Raw genomic sequence first — 15,418 nt, 5'->3', positions numbered from 1 at the left:
AGCTCTATGGTTCTACGATTCTATGACTAATAAGCGATTTGCCACAGGTCCCACTGAGTCTGAACTAAAGTCTCCCAAATCCCTGCAGTGCCTTTACCACAAGGCCCTCCTCCTCCTCTTAAGAAGAAAAAGTGGATTCCCACTGGTTTGACTAGTTTAGCAAAAGCCCTTGGAGATTTTGGGAGAAAAGTGCCAGGGAGCCAAGGAAATTATGAAGTGCTAATAATTCTCTCTTTTTATTTGCAGTTATCCACCTACATGAAAGAGGCTTTTTTTGCTGACGCTTTCCTGCTGGGAGCTGAATGCTGCTTGAATCATCCATCCGGGGCGACGTGTGCTAATAGAGGTAAGGAATTGCCTTTCGAATCTCCGTTGAAATTGCTGTGACATAAGGCGCGCAGATGGACGTGTCGGGGGAGGGCTGGGAGCATGTCTGGAGGAACCTGGGCAGGCCTGTGTGCTGCGTCCGCTCAGCCCGGCAAAACGACCTGAGCCCAGGTGTTTGCTGTTAGCAATGGAACAGGTGTCATGTTAGAGAGGGGCCCCGGACGTACGCCATCAAGTTCAGAGCCAGACTCCCCCAGAGTTCCGAGCTGGCCTGGCGAGTTTTATGAACAACAAAGAAAACTAGGCTTTAATAAAAGACTGAGGCCCTTCTGGGCCCCACAATGGCCAGCCTCTCGTAACAGTCTGGAGGTGTCTCCTGCAATGCCCTGTGCTCGCTGGGCTTTCCCTGCTACCAGCTACTCAGCCATTCTTTACGGATCTTTGTGAACAGCTGTTGGCAGCTGCATTCGTCCCCCAACCTGTCCGCTACCACGGGCAGGCGGGGGCAGCTGCCTACCTGAGCAGGAAGTTTGCTCTGCATGTTAAGGCCTTTGCAAAAGACTTCTCGGGCTAGATTCAGACTGTACTCTGAGCGCATCATGAGGGACAGCCTGTAACTGCACCCCAAGGAGCAAACGGACTGAGAGTTGTCATTCCCTTCCTTCAGAGCGGTAGCCATGTTCATCTGTTTCAGCAAAAACAACAAGGAGTCCGGTGGCAGTTTAAAGACTAACAGGTTCATAAGGGCCCTAGGGCGTAAGTATCCATGAGAGACAACTCACTTCCTCAGGTGCTGTAGAGCAAAGAAAAAAAAAGGAAGGGGTACAGAGACGGGAGTGTGATCGCAGTGCTAGTGAAATCAGAGTGCATGTGCCTCACGCCCCATTGCTCCTTCTGGCTGGTATATTGGGAGCAGAGGCAGGGCTCCCTATGGTGAAAGGAGGGCTGAGAGAGGCAAGCCCCCAGCTCCGTCCCTTCTGCCAAGGCTCTGCCCTCCACGGGAGCCAAACTGCCTCCCGGCCCTCCACCACGGGGAGGCAGGGAAGCGTACCGTGCTCTCCCCCCAGCATGGGGAGGGTGGGCGAGTGCATGGCTCCAGCCTCCCGGGGCCGGAGCACTGGAAGGGCAGGCAGTGGGGCAGCAAAACTCCGCCCACAGTGCACCTACAGCAGGCGTTCTGGGGGCAGAGTGTGGTGGTTTGGTAAGGCAACGCCTCCTCCTGCCTACCATACCGGCCGCTCCTGGGGCTCCCCCCATCCTCGCCTATCCATCTGCAGGCAGACAGAGGCCTCCCATGTCCATATGCTGTGCCCCACTTAGGGTGGCTTGGGGGACGCACTGGGGAAATCACAATCCTGCCCTGAATTAGAAGCTTGCTTCGCACCTTGCGAAAGGTTTCACTCAACGCAGGAGCGGGCTGGGTCTGTCAATTTGCTTTTGCCCTATCTGGTGGCCCCTTTCTTCACTTACTCAGGCTGTGACCCCTTGCTCCCTGCTTCACCCCCAACTCTGCGAGCTTCCTCATGGTGACTCACCCCTTGGCCAGGTCACTATATAGTTCTCCCCTTGTGGGGGAACAAAGTTCCATAAATAACTGGTACCCACAGAAAGGGTCTTTATCCCCAGCTCTGGGCCCTGTCTGTGCACTCTCTTGGCTTTATGCCACCTTCCCAGGGGCTGGAATGGGGAACTCAGCCCTCCCCCTATGCTGCGTTCCAGCCCGGGGACCCTATAGCCAGCAGCCCTGGTCTGCACAGTCCCATCCTTTCTGCAGGACTTGTCAGGTACACACCCTGTCACATGCCTCTGCTATTCAGCGTAGCTGCTGAACCCCAGCTAAGGTGAATGGCAGGCTGGGACAGAGCGGCAGATTGCTTGCCTGCTCTGTAAGCAGTAGGAAGAAGTCTGCTGCCCTGAGCTGATGAGCCACGCTCCTGAGCTGGGATGCAGCGTAGTGCTGCATGCCTGGGAACGGCATCCGAAGGCAGAGTTCGGCTTGCGCTGACCTGCCACCTTGTGGCGCTTGTGTAGCTGCTCAGTGCACCCTGGGATGCAGTAGCTGATGGGTCCTCGAAGTAGCTGAGCACTCCCAGCTGGCTCACCACCTGCCTGTGCGTGTATAGTCCATGTCGAGTAATCCACGTCTTCGTTGCTTTTGACTCTGATCAGTATGCGCCACGTAGACGCCCTTTCACAGTCTGCCCCGCTCAGGTTTTCTTTGGGTATGGAGCCGATGTGTGTCTGAGCTCTTCAAAGCATGCAGGATGTGAGATGGACCTTGATCCAAAGTCCCCTCCTTTCCCGCTCTCCATCTGCCCCCAGGCTCTGGGGAACATCTGTCTGGAGTAGGGCTGATCGAGACTTTCTCAACAAACCGTCCTTGATCAGAAAATGCCAGTTTGTCGGGAAAGTTTCTCAGGTCCTGCTGGAATCTCTGGGGAGAGAGGGAGACCCAGCCCCACATAGCGAATAGCCCAGTCCCCCACATCCCTTTGAGTGCCCTAACTGTGGGGCTATACAGTCAGCCTCTCTCCCTTTTCAGCCCAATTCATATTTAATTCTTTATTACGCCAAGTGGAACGGCTCCAACTGGAGAAACAGGGATTCACCTGGGGTGTGCCAGACTCACGACATTGCTCTGAATCAGGCTTGGGTCTCCCGGATCCCAGGTGAGGGCCATAATCACGGGGTTATTAGCTGACATGGGGGAGCGTCATAGTCTCTGTGGGTTTTCATGGAACACTTTGGAAACATTTACATCTCGCTGCAGAACAAAATCAGACGTCAACACCTGACATGTAGAATAGTGATAGAAATGTAGCCCTGTTAGTCTGGTGTAGCTGAAACAAAAAACAGGACTGTGTAGCGCTTTAAAGACCAACTTGTTAGTCCTTAAAGTGCTACACAGTCCTGTTTTTTGTTTCGTCAACACCTGAAGCGCTGTTCAGGAAACTGAATTCTTGCTTTCCAGCCAGCCCTAATCCGGACCCACACCTCAGATGTCTGAATCCCCCTCGCATCAAGGTGCTGCCAGATTGGTCTCCTGAGGGGCCATTTTTGAGGTAGTGTAGTGGGGACTCTGGCCAGAAGAGGTTAAAGTAGGCTGGAGGGAGCCTGCGCAGAGCACGGGCCAACCAGAAAGGGGCTTAGAGGGTGTTAATGAGACAGCGGCTTTTGGGGGCAGCCCTGGTTATAAAGAGCTGCTCAGTTGTGTCCTGACCTGGGAGGGTGCAGGACTGGTTCCCAAGAGCATGCAACGAAGAGGGAACAATTCTGGGCAGGCTCAGAGGAGTAGGAGGCTTGCCAGGCTGCAGGCCTTGATACAAGGGCCAGGAGGTCACAGATGAAGTGGCCCAGAGAACAGGAGGCAGTAGAGGGGGAGTACAGGAGGGCAGGACAAAGCTGCTGCTAGAGGGTCCCAAGACCAGGCCCTAGAGTAGTGGGCAAGCCTGAGTTCCCCCTTTCCTCCTGACACCACACCTTGCTACCAGAGAGGGTGGCCCGTACAGACTGTGGCTTGCCCCTGAGGCCAGGGGTGAGACTTTGGGGCTGCAGTTGGCCACAGTGGCAGGCGAGACTGAGGACTTCTGATATCCCCGGAAGGGGGGCGAGAGACTGGTGTAGTGGGACACTGAAGAGGACATTGTGGTCCTGAGAGCGATGTAAGTCCAGAGCGAGAGAGTGCTGAGTGACAAAGGGCGAGACACCAGCCAGCAGGAGGTGCTGTGACGTTGAAGAACGGATTCCTGAGGAGGCCAACAGGAGGTGCTGTGACGCTGACGAACAGATTCCTGAGGCGACCAGCACCAGACAGCCACTTGAAGATCTTTTAAAGAGTGATTAGGAAGATTGAAGTGTTCCCCAACTGGTTTCTGTATATTCCCTTTACGTATATCTGATTTATGTCCATTGATTCTTTCCCGTAGGGACTGTCCAGATTGTCCAATATATATAGCAGTGCGGCTTTGATGGCATAGATCAAATTACTGGATGTGCAGTTAAATGATCTTCTGAATTGGTAGCTTATGTTGTTGGCTCCAGAGATGAATTCGCTTGTATAGATATGTGGGCAGAGTTCAACACAGCTGATTACAGGGCTGGGTTCCTGGATGCTTATGATGTGGTTGTGTAGCATGGTTACCAGAAACAATTCGTTTCCGGTTGGGGGGTTGTGTGTAAATGAGAATAGGCTTTTCCCCCAAGGCCTCTGAAAGTGAGGGATCATTTTCCAAGATGGGTTGCAGATTGTGTATAATGCGTTGGAGGGGTTTAAGTTGTGGACTGTAGGTGATGACAAGTGGAATTCTGTTATTTTCTCTTTTGGGTCTGTCTTGAAGTAGTTCATGGCTGGGTATCTTTTTGGCTCTGACAGTCTGTTTTTTCACTTCTCCAAGTGGGTATTTCAGTTTTAGGAATGCTCTCTAAAGATCCAGTACGTGTTTGTCTCGGTCTGTGGGATCGGAGCAAATCTGGTTGTATCTTAGGGCTTGGCTGTATACAATAGACTGAGAAATGTGTAAGGACAGTTAAGCTCAAGGATGCTGGAACAATTTGTGTAGTGGGGAGCGAGCGGGGGGCTGAAAGCCATGAAACCAAAGTGTAAACTGAGTGTGTGTGATGGAAACCACTTTAAAACCAGGGGCTGCAGCAGCACCCCTAGCACTGCTACTTCCGGCTCCTGCACTTAGCTCGGGCACAGGTTACCAAGGGAATCCCTGTCAGGAGAGGGTTTTAAGCACAGGTTAGTCAAATCCCTGCCAGCGGGGAGGGGGTAGGTTTATTTAATTCTGCCTCCGCACAGGGATGTTCTCCTGAGATCCTTCCAAGCCGACGTTTCCCTGATTGTAATTCACACACTGTCTTACCTCTCTAGGCTGGGGCTGGTTGCTTCAAGCACTTCTCTGACTGCTGTGGAAGCCAGAAAGAGCACCGTTTGGCTGCTCCACATCTGGAAAGAGTTCTAGGCGGAGATTCTTTCTAGGCCTCATCTCCTCTAGGCAGGCAGCAGTCGGGAACTGGAGGCAGCCCCCTCCCCCTTGAATTCGACAAGAGCCCCCAGCTGGGTCCATCCCTGCCCATTCCCCCTTGTGTCTACTGGTTAATTGCAGGAGGCCTGTTCCATTCGAAGGGCTGTGAATAAAAGAGAGCAGCTAATGACTCAGGACTGGGAACCACAGTCTCTAGTTAAGCAAAACTCCCGCTGACTTCAATGAGAATTTTGCCTGCCAGCGAGCTGCAGGATCGAGCACTAAATGACGCCCTCTTCCTCCTTTGGTTGTGCTGGCTGTGAAACACCAGCTCCTCTCCGCCCCTTCTCTTCCAAACAATGACTCCGCGGATGCGGTGGGCATCCCCTCTCTGCCCCGCTCTCCCTGCGGGGAAAGCGGCGCCCTCTTGGATAAGGAGCCGTGGTCTCCCTCCACTCTCACCCACCACTTCTCTCCCCGGACGCATTGTTCTAGCGATCGACAAGCTCTTCTGGCAGTGTTGTGTATATTTTAGGCTGGGTGTGTCTGGCCAGGTGATGTCCCTTGGTAGGGTGCCTTTGTGTTGATGAGCAACACGCAGTCCTGTGGCACCTTAGAGACTAACAAATACATCAGATCGTCAGCTTTGGCGGAGGGCGTGCCATCTTGTGTGCGTGTGTGCACTTGTGTCAGTGATGGGTTTGGGTCTGGCTGGGCCATCTCTGGGCGGGGTTCTGTGATGTCTGCATCTTGGGGTCGTCCAGGGTGATGCAGGTCTGTGGGTGCGTGGGTGTGCACCTGCGGGCTTGCCAGTCGGCAGGCGTCGTCTCTGCACATGGGTGGCAGTGTTGTGTCACAGTCCGCGTGTTTGTTTGTACGGGTCTGGTGGGTCAGTGCTGGATCATGACATGTCTCTGTGGCATTTTTGGCTGGGGGGGTGGGCGTACGTGTGTGAATCAGTGTTGTTGTGGTGTGTGTGTGTGAGAGAGAGTCTAAGAATCAGTGCTGTGTACTGTGTGTCTCTGGTGGGGGTACCTGCATGCGTGTGTGTGTGTGTGTGTGTTTGGTGTGTCTGGGAGTTGCGCGTGTGTGTGCAGAGTTGGCAGGGAGTGCCTGTGTGTGTTTGGTGTGTCTGGAGGCTGTACATGTGTGTGCGCTGTCTGGCGGGAGTGCCTGTGTGTGTCTCTGGGGGTTGTGCATGTGTGTGCAGAGTTGGCAAGGGGTGCCTGTGTGTGTTTGGTGTCTCTGGGGGCTGTGCGTGTGTGTGTGGTGTCTGGAGTGGGTGCCTGTGTGTGTCTCTGGGGGTTGTGCATGTGTGTGCAGAGTTGGCAAGGGGTGCCTGTGTGTGTTTGGTGTCTCTGGGGGCTGTGCGTGTGTGTGCGGTGTCTGGAGTGGGTGCCTGTGTGTGTCTCTGGGGGTTGTGCATGTGTGTGCAGTGTCTGGCGGGAATGCCTGTGTGTGTCTCTGGGGGTTGTGCTTGTGTGTGCACTGTCTGGCGGGAGTGCCTGTGTGTGTGTCTGGGGGTTGTGCATGTGTGTGCAGAGTTGGCAGGGGGTGTCTGTGTGTGTTTGGTGTTTCTGGGGGCTGTACATGTATGTGCGCTGTCTGACGTGGGTGCCTGTGTGTGTCTCTGGGGGTTGTGCATGTGTGTGCGGTGTCTGGCGGGAATGCCTGTGTGTGTCTCTGGGGGTTGTGCATGTGTGTGCGGTGTCTGGCGGGAATGCCTGTATGTGTCTCTGGGGATTGTGCATGTGTGTGCAGTGTCTGGCGTGGGTGCCTGTGTGGGTGTGGGGATTGTGCATGTGTGAGTGTGTGTGTGTTTGGTGCCTTTGCTGGCTGCTGCAGACCTTCCCAGTGATTTGTGGCTCTGAGGGGTTGAATTGTGGGTAAAGTGCACTGCAAATGGGCAGCAAATTGGAAGTCTGGCTCCCAGAGGAGAGGCCATCCATCACTTCCATGCAAGGCTGCAGCCCCCGCCCTTTCAGCGTCCCTCCCCCGATTACACAGCCTTCCTTTGGGTCCTCCCATAATTCACATCCCCCTGAGGGCCCGGAGAGCAACCCCCTCCTCCCCCGTGCTTTCATCCCCCCTGGAAGCGAGGCACTTTGTCACTCCCCGCTCTCCCCCAGCCCAGGCAGCCCAGCGGAACGCTCCTGGGTCGGTGGCTTTGCACGAGTGATGGAGCAGGGATGGGAAATGATTCCCCGGGCGCAGGCTGTCCCATTCATTCTCCCAGCGGCTTGCCTTCCCGGCCTGGAGGGGCACCGGGACATGGAGGTGGCTGCCGTCAGGCTGCGTCTGTCCGGATGAGTCCAGGCATGCACTAGCTGTTCACCCACACAAGCAAGGAGGGGGCTGGCAGGGGAGGAAGGGCACCAGCCTGTTTCCCTCTAACCTGTCCCTGCAGCACCTCCTGCTGGGCGAGGCTGGGACTGGAACAGCCTGGAGCTCTCACAACCAGGGCGCCTGCCCCGTTCCTCAAGGCATTTCCTGCTGGGAGAGACTGGGACCAGAGCTGTGGGGTGCTCCCCTCACGGCACCCTCCCTCACAGTGTCCCTGCTGGGAGAGAGAGGCCTAGAATAACAGAGCTGTCCACATGCCCTTCCCAATGGTGGCTTCTGCTTCTGTTAAGCTCCTCTAATGTTGGCTCCGTGTAGTCTGTGTTGAGAGATAAAATATGGCAGCTAGGAACTGTGGGGGGAAGAAGGGGGGAACAACAGATCCACCACCACTGGGATTGTTTTGCCTCGTTTATTGGGGCCCCTAAATTGGCTTGGTCCAAACAGGGGCTTCTGTTCTTGATGCTCATTAAACTCTAATCTCCATGTCATTCCTCACGGTTGCGGCTGGAGGCTGGCCAAAGGATTTAAACAAGGCGAAATGAAAAGACGTCTGAGGCGGCCGCGAGGCTCGGCAGAATAACCTCGGGGTGGGGAGAGCTGCCGTGAGTGAGGCACGTTTTCAAGGCTTCCTCCGACTAAGGCCAATTATAAATTGTTCCCCGCCGCCGGTGGGAAGTTCCGCGAAAAGCCATCAAGCTGAAGGGGAACGTGAGGGTGGGAATCTCCAGAAATGTGCCTGGAAGGGGTTTCTCTGTAGGGAATGAACTTCCGGTTCCTAAGCATGCGCATCTACACTCGGAGAGACAGGACTATGGGGGCAGCCCAGAGGCAGGAGCAACCCCATCAGATCTCTATACTTGGCCTTGCCTCTAGAGCAGAGCTTCATTTTCAGGGCTCTTCTGGATTCTGCCCAAAGCTTTAGGCAGCCTCCTTGGACTGTACACACTCCTGGCGTGGGATCATCTCCACTCCCAGGGTCCCAAAACCCAGGTGCAGACTCCCACCCCACAGCTTCCCAGCCAGAGCCCCACAAGCCTGAATCAGCTGACATGAGGCAGCTGCAGGTGGTTAAATGACTTGCCCAAGGTCACCTGTGGCACCGTGAGAACTTCAACCCTGAGTACCTGAGCCCTACTCCAGGCCCTTAACCATAAGGCCACCCTAGGTCTCAACAGCTATTCCAGTCTTGAAGCCCTGTCCAGCCTGGCCAGTGCCCCTCACTCCTGACCTTCTCCTTCAGTTCTGGGCCATAGGATCATCTCGCTGACAGACCCCAATTTGGATCTGCTTTATTCCTTGCCATGCGGGTCAGGGACCCTAAACCCTTCTGCCTTTGTGCCTTCCACATGACCTGGCACACCCCTTCTGCAAAGCTGAATTGTCTTAATGTCAGGGCCCAGATTGTCCCTGCGGGCCTGGATTGAGACCGCCACACTCACTCTGCTTGTGTTGGGAAACGTGGAAATCCCCAGATCTGTGATGTGCCTCCTCCCCGCCCCTCCCAACTCACCATCAAGAGGAAAATGAACAGCGAGCGAGAGAGAGAGGAGTATGAAGTCTACATGAAAATCAATTAATGATAAAACCCTTCAGCAAACACATGCAATTTTATCATTTTGTGCTGCCATCTAAGCAATAAAATATGTGTGTGTATGATGTATATTAAATTAAATCTCCAAGGCACTGGGTCAGAAATGTGCACTCCTGCAGCCTGCTTTTTAATCTCCTATTAAACAATACATCTTCTGATTGCTTTTGTCAGCTCTAAATTTAATAACTGAACTAACCACCTTCTCCCATTGTTCACATATAAATAAGTGTTGGATCGATACAGCGCATCTTAAAAAAGCCCCTGCATTTGAAAAATGAAGGGAGTGCAGCCTTGCCAACAAATGCAAGAAATGTTTCTACCCAGAAAACACCTTTCATTAAATGTTCTCTGGCATCAAAAAAATTGGATCAATGGGGTCTATATGAGCTTTTATTTTCTGAACTCAGGAGTAGACACCATTCACCCCTGCCTCCTCTGTGCTCCATGGCTAAATTTTGGGGTGAAGTTAGGCACCTAGTAAGTGCAGCTGCAACAGCCTTGTAATGTGTTTATATCCCTGTGACTTTGGCAGACCAGATGCCCCCTCACACCAAAGCTTCAGGCCAAATCATGGATCAAAGTGAGAGGCTGCTTAAGCTATCTGGCACCAGGAACGTCCGACTGCTTTGGCAGAAGACTGGGAGCCGGGACTGCTCTCCAGAGGGAAACTAAAGAAGCTCAAGCGGTCTAGTTTATCCAAACGAAGATTAAGGAAGGAGGCTACTAGATCATGGTCTATAAGGCCCAGATCCGAGAGGTGCCCAAATACGATACTTTTGCAGGGAGCCAATTTCTGAGGGATTTGGGGTTTAGCCAGCAAAGGCAGAATGAGAGCCTTCTGGGACAGCCTGCGATCACTTCAGAAATTTGTGAAGTGGTCCCCCCTTAAAAATTATTGCCCATCCCCCGGCTAGAGGCAGGATTACAGGATGACATTCTCTGTCCAGTGGTGTGCAGGAAGGTTGGAATAGCTGCTCTGAATGGTCCCCTGCTGAATGAAATCCTGGCCCTATGGAAGTCACTAGAAGTTTTGCTATTGATTCTAATGGGGCCAGGATTTTCCCCTCTGAATCTTGTCTCAGCTCTGCCACTGCCTCACTAGTTGACCTTGGGCAAGTTGCTTAACTGCTTTGTGTCTTCCTTTCCCTACCTTTTAAAATAGGGATGGTCCTACTGACTTACCTTCCAGGAGGGGGCTTTGGGCAAATCATAGAGCTGGAAGAGATCTTAGAAGGCCATCAAGTCCAGCCCCCTGCCCAAGGCAGGACCAACCCCAACTAAATCAACCCAGCCAGGGCTTTGTCAAGCCGAGACTTAAACACCTCTAGGGATGGAGACTCCACTACTTCCCTAGGGAACCCATTCCAGTGCTTCACCACCCTCCTAGTGAAATCAGTGTTTGTAACGTGCACTAGGATCCTCAGCAGGAAGCGTGCGAGGGGCCTGCCTTGGCGTGTTAAATGGGCGCTCTCGTGCACACACACACCCATCCAGCAGGCCAGCATCACTGTGGTCCCTGGCATTACTTCAGATTCCTGCTGAGGGGAGTGAGATGGGAACACGGCTCAGAGACTCTCTGGGCCTGTGGCATTTGCTCCTCCCTGGCATCTCTGCTCATTAATGGGCAGAATGCAGAGGCCTTCGGATTCTGGACAGAGTCAGCTTTGGCTTCCCGTCTTGCTCGTCACTGCAGGGTTCTCTGCTCCTGCTGGGGGGAGGAGGGAAGCAAGTCGTTTAGCTTAACGAGTATTGGAGCCCAGACCATTTAACATGCCATTTCCAGGCCCTGGCTCTCCGTTACAGGCCATGAATTTTTGCAGCTCTTGGTTAAAGGGGAACTAAGCTCTATAAAGCCATTGGCCTCCATCTCTGGTAATGGCAGCTGGTAGCAACATCCACCTTGCCCCCCTCCCTTCTCACCCCTGCCAGCTCTTCCCAGGATGCCAGCCTTACTTTGGTAAAACACAGGCACAGCTAGATGCTTCCTGGTGCATACATGCAGAAAGCATCAGATGGCCGGGCAGCTGTGAGTGGCCCCATAACTGCGAATGAGCCAGAACAGGCTTATACTTGCTGTGTGTGTGTTGTGGGGAGAATACAGCCCCATCGTGTGGCATAAATCTAAGAGTGGAAGTACGCTCGTGGTGGGCTGACAAGCCAAGGAGGAAAAAATATGCCAGGCGGGGGAATTCCCTCCCCGGAGCCATGTAGATCACTCTCGCTCAGCCAGCTGCATTTAGATCAAGCTTCATTCAGCCCGGGGCGGTAGCTGGGCAAACTGGCCTCTGCCTGCTTTGCAAATGCCAGATGGATTTCCAGGGGCTGTCTGTCCGCCTCCTCCGAGCAAGCAGCCAACGCTGCCAGCTGCTTCATGTGTCGGGGCAGAGAGGCTGAGGCGCAGGTGCCAGGCAGCTGCCTGGTGTAACTCAAGGACACAGGGGGATCATGGAGCAGGAGGGGCAGTTTGAAAGGGCAAAGGTGGAAAGGAATTGATGGCTTTAAGGGGGTGGGAAAGAACTGATATACCAGTAAAATCCCTAGCTTGGAGATCTTTATATTGGTCTTAAGATGCCCTTCACTCTTACCGTTTATTTCACCGGAATAGGAGATGCTAGGTCAAGGATAAGCATTTTTATACCTGCATCGCTGTATCCACTGATTGCCACTTTAACCAGTGAGCTTTCTAGTGCTGCTTAACCCTTTGGGTTTGATCCAAAGATCTCTCAAGCCGGAAAGCAACTTTCCAGTGGTGTCAGTCTGGTTTGGATCAGGCCCTAATCCTCCCTCCCTCACTTGGGATGAGGTTTACCTGGGTGGTCGACAAATACCTTTGATGTCGACACCCGCGCGTCCAGACTATTGCGCTGAGCCGACAAACAGCTGATCAGCTGTTTGTCAGCTCAGCGCGGCAGCCATGTAAATTTAAATGAAGCGGCGATTATTTAAATCGCTGCTTCATTTACTATGTCGGGTAGCCTGATCTACATGCCTCTGGAGACAGAGGCATGTAGTCTAGACGTACCCTTGGTTTGTGGAAACTGCCCATGTGAAGTGATTATTCCCCTTTATTCAGCTCTGGTGAGGCCACATCTGGAGTATTGTGTCCAGTTCTGGGCCCCCCACTATAGAAAGGATGTGGACACATTGGAGAGGGTCCAGCGGAGGGCGACCAAAATGATTAGGGGGCTGGAGCGCATGACCTACGAGGAGAGACTGAGGGATTTGGGTTTGTTTAGTCTGAAGAAGAGAAGAGTGAGGGGGGATTTTATAGCAGCCTTCAACTTCCTGAAGGGGGGTTCCAAAGAGGATGGAGAGAGGCTGTTCACACTAGTGACAGATGGCAGGACAAGGAGCAATGGTCTCAAGTTACAGTGGGGGAGGTCTAGGTTGGATATTAGGAAAAACTATTTCCCTAGAGGGTGGGGAAGCACTGGGATGGGTTCCCTAGGGAGGGGGTGGAATCTCCATCCCTAGAGGTTTTTAAGTCTCATCTTGACAGGGCTCTGGCTGGGTTGATTTAGTTGGGGTTGGTCCTGCCTTGGGCAGGGGGCTGGACTTGATGACCTTCTGAGATCTCTTCCCGCTCTATGGTTCTATGTCTTGCAGATAGTTTTGGTTTCAGTTAATTGACTTGGTTAAAAAAAAAATTGTCAAAAAATTCCCAACCAATTCTCACTTCACCCTCTAACACAGAACACCCCCGAACCTAGAGTCCTTTTCTCTCTTTTATCTATTTACAGGGTCCAGGATCATCTATGATTATCCTTCCCTGGTAGCCAGTTGTGAATTCCCCAGCATAGTACATGCCAAACAAGCCTTTTTTTTTTTTTTTTTTTTTTAAAAAGCCTATTCTCCCATTCAGGAACAGAGAGAGATGTTTGCAGGGGAAGAGGGAGAGAGGCTAAAGTCCAATAATGTGTTACACTCCATGTCTGTAGGGTGAGATAATAAACCGGTCAAAGGAGGCCTTGCTTTTCAATCACTAGTCATAAAAGGACCTGCCCCTTCCTTCTGTTTGTTTCTCTTTGGCTTCCGAGAACAGAAAGCAAGGTATTTGTATTCTTTTGTAGGCAGAAGAGATGTTTCCTCATAGGGAGGATGGAGGGGGAGGAAGGAAGGACGGAAGGAAAGGACAAATGAATTTCCATTTTTTATTATTCGTGTTGCTGTAGCACCGAGGAACCCCCTCCCATCTTGGACAGTGATCCCATTGTGCTAGGTGCTGTATCGACACCTAACCAAAAGATGGTCCCTAGCCCTCAGAGTGTACTTCAAGTTAAAACTCTGGCTACAGAAGTGTGAGAACTTTGGGAGGGGGCATTCGACCCATAGCAGTGCTGGGTCTGTATCGCCCTCTCCTGGATGACCACCAGCCACCCAAGGGTAGATGCTCAAAAGAGGCACCATTGAGGCCCAAAGCTGTGCAGGTTGGGTGCTAAGCGCTGTGGTGGTGGGAGCTGCTGGTGGGCACTGAGCCCTTCTGCAAAATCTGGCCCTGATTGTGGGGGCTGAGGGGGGGGGGTCACAAAGGCATTTAGGTGCCTAATTCCCATTGATTTTCCACATTGGTTAACAGGCAGCTGCTTGTTTTGGAGCTAAGGGACCTCCAATTGGTGGGTGAGAGCCCCTAACTCACTGGTGGCACAAACCAAGTTCAAAACTATACCACAGCTTTCCCACATTGGTGCATAACTCCACTTCCCAAGACTGGCCGAGCCTTTTCCAGTATGCGCCTTTTGTTAGCCGGCCCTTTAAATGTGGGAGAGACAAGTATATGTAACCCTATGGTGGCCATTTTGCATTGGGTAGGTACAGGCTGCACACCCCTCTCTTACAGCTAGCAGTGGATATTTCTTTGCTATTATGTTTTCCCTCCTTGCTATATGCCTGAGTCGATCACAGACTTGACATGAGAAGGGGTAGGTGCATATGTCAAGGCTACATTGCTGTCTCTTGGGGTGCAGGGCTTAACTCGAAAGAAGCTTCGCAAATTGAGCTACGTCAACTGCATCGCTTATTTCAAAATTGGGAGCATCTATACAGCATGGCTACGTCTAGACTGGCATGATTTTCTGGAAATGCTTTTAACGGAAAAGCACTTTTTGCGGAAAAGCGTCCGTGCCAATCTAGATGCGGTTTTGCGCAAGAAAGCCCCGATCGCCATTTTCGTGATCTGGGCTTTTTTGCACAAAACAATACTGCGTTGTCTACACTGGCCCTCGTGTGCAAAAGCATTTGCGCAAGAGGGCTTTTGCCCGAACGGGAGCAGCATAGTATTTCCGCAAGAACACTGACAATCTTACATGAGATCGTCAGTGTTCTTGCAGAAATTCAGGTGGCCAGTGTAGACAGCTGGCAAGTTTTTCTACACCAATGAGGGTTACAGGAGTCAGAGTAAGAAGTCCTGCAGCTTGACAGCATTTCAACATTGTTTTGAAATAACTGCCTGCTGTATAGATGCGGACTAAGTTATTTCGAAAGAATGTTGCTGTGTAGACATACCCTTGGAAGGAAGTGGACCTGCTCTTGTCTATGGCCCTAGCAGACCCACTCCGTTAGCTGACCAGCTAGAGGCTTGAGTCTTTGGAATCAGTAGTGAGATCAGTTGGGTTACTGGTGAGCCAGGTAGGGCTGGAGGCAGGTGGGTCATGCCTGGGAAAGAAAGCATATTTTTGTTCATGCAGTCATCTGTCTCAGTCATTCAGGAACAGCTTTGGTGGCTTGGAAGAAGCCTTCTCTAGAGTTCCTCAGCAGAAATCCCTCCTTAATACGGGGGCAGCGAAGTGAGGAAGCAAATCAGGAGGACTCTGTGGGGGGCTGAGGACGGTGCGGGCTGGACTTACAAGCTTTCACTGTAAGAGCAGCGGGAAGGGAGGTGTTTTGCTAGCCATGATTGGAGTGACTTTCAAACGCCCTTTTAATGCCACATGGAGTGACTCGTCCCTTTCTGTTTTCGGGAACAGCCTGTTTTGTTTCTCTCTGGGTCGGGGTCCTTGCGTGCTCTGAATTCTAAGAAATAAAGTGTTACGTTGCCGCCCACCAGCAAGAATAGTCCATATTTTGATGGGATTTCTCAGTTTGCATGCTGTGAGGCATAACAGACTCGGATGCAGAGATGGGTCCCCCCGCTGCCTTCCTGTGCCCTTGGGAGCAGAAGGAACTACAGCTGGGAGCCTGGAGTGATTTGAAC

General features: G+C 52.4%; 1 protein-coding gene across 1 annotated transcript in view; it reads left to right on the top strand.

Annotated features, from left to right (window-relative positions):
• The first annotated feature begins 218 nt into the window (after nt 1-218).
• Nucleotides 219-15,418, top strand: part of MLN (motilin) — a 69,013-nt gene continuing 53,813 nt past the window's right edge. The window contains exon 1 of the mRNA XM_089773573.1: nt 219-346. The gene's annotated coding sequence lies outside the window, so the exon portion shown is untranslated. The remainder of the gene's footprint in view (nt 347-15,418) is intronic.

This window comes from Pelodiscus sinensis, chromosome 27 (assembly GCF_052426305.1).
Source record: "Pelodiscus sinensis isolate ZL-2025 chromosome 27, ASM5242630v1, whole genome shotgun sequence".
Taxonomy (NCBI): Eukaryota; Metazoa; Chordata; order Testudines; family Trionychidae; genus Pelodiscus; species Pelodiscus sinensis.
The sequence above is the reverse complement of the archived record's forward strand: the minus strand, read 5'-3'. Positions and strand labels throughout refer to the sequence as shown.